The sequence below is a fragment of the Chrysochloris asiatica genome, unplaced genomic scaffold (assembly GCF_000296735.1).
Source record: "Chrysochloris asiatica unplaced genomic scaffold, ChrAsi1.0 scaffold00162, whole genome shotgun sequence".
In the NCBI taxonomy this organism is placed as follows: domain Eukaryota; kingdom Metazoa; phylum Chordata; class Mammalia; order Afrosoricida; family Chrysochloridae; genus Chrysochloris; species Chrysochloris asiatica.
In genome coordinates, this window is record NW_006408680.1 from 3,853,177 (window position 1) to 3,854,891 (window position 1,715).

The following is a 1,715-nucleotide window of genomic DNA, read 5'->3' on the forward strand; positions in this document are numbered from 1 at the left end:
TTTTTTTTTTTTTTTTTTTTTAAGATGAACGTGACACCATTCCTCTTCAATTTGTCATTCCTGGCAGAGTAAACCATAAGCATATTGATGTTTATGCTTTCAATGTCAATTTTTACAACTTTCAACTTTCCTAGATTCATATTTCATACATTACAAGTTAAGGTTATCAATGGGTATTTGCAGCTGTTTAATCTCATTTTCAGTTGTGCCCCATCAGCCAATGAAGGTCTGGAAAGCTTTCCTCCATTTGTGTCATCACAGTCAACTTTAGTTTGAAAAGGAAGCTCTTCCCTAGTCATATTTTGAGTGCCTTTCAGCCTGGGTGTTTTTGTCTTCTGGCACTGTATCTACTGGTATTTAAAATACGGGACAAACATCCAGCATTACAGCAACACACAAGCCACCACAATATGACAAATGGATAGATGAATGATGGATCATGATGGCGGAACTTTAGAAAAAAGAATGCTTTCAAGTACAGGTCTGACGGACTATCTGAGTCTAGCACAATACATTTATGAAAACTCTGGACATGACATATGCTTTCAAAGAAGGTTAAAGTTCAGCCATCTACTGAATTTGTCTTTCAATAATCCATATTCTATAAATCTTTGGAGTCATATTTGGTTTAATGAAACATATTAATGTAAAGGAAAGCATCTATAGCTTCACATCCTTGCACACATTTCCCGATTTAAGGATGAAAACCATATAGGCAGTGGAATAGTCACCCTGATTTTCTCCAGTAGTAATGATGGATTGCACTGTGTCACCTACATTCCCTCACCGCACCACCTTTATAACCATTATCACACAGCTACATGACAGCAAGGTGAGAGTTGCAGGTGGTGACTGTGTACAATGATGCTTCTAACTGAGAAGCTCACTGCCCTACACAGAATTAAAACTCCCACGTTGACCTCCCAAGCACCACTCCAACCTCCAGAGCTAGCTGACCCAGACAATAAAAGCGACTGGAGATACCAACTGAGCTATTAGGTTGACAAATGGGAAGCATTTCAAAGGATGGCGTCTTGTGAAAAATAATATAATAAGTTAAGTAGTTGTCCATCCCAGTGCTACCAATTTATAGCCAAGGCTAACTCAATACTTTCTTCATACCCAGAGGCCAAGCATTGCAGAGCTACATCATTTTCAGAGAGACACAAAGTAAACACACTTAATATATAACGATAATGCATAAGGATAAAACAAACTCATGAGGAATTTTCAAACTAGTCTTTTGCATACCATTGAAAGCAAAACAGGAACAATAAATGTACTGGAATGCTCTCCTGTACTGCCATTTAAAAAGTATAAGTAAATACCTTTAAGTACATAAAATGTTATGTGGTCATAAAGTGGACATGAAATTTATTTTATTTCCTGGCATTTATTAGTAATAAAGAATAACCCAAAATTCACAATGACAATCCATTATCATAAAATATATTCAATGTTCTGAAAAAAAAAAAAAGGTTTTAAATAATATTGAGATAATCAGAGCTGAGCTACAGTGAATATATTAAGAACAGAGTATTTATTTATAAAAAAAAAAAAACATGTAAAGGCATCTGTTTGGGAGGAAAATTAACAAAACATTTATTTTGCTATCATTGATTTGACTTGCATTTGCTCTACTGGTCTTACACAGACTGATGAGTTATTACTAGACAGAGCCTGAGATTTCAGAGGATGCACTTAGTGAGTTGGGG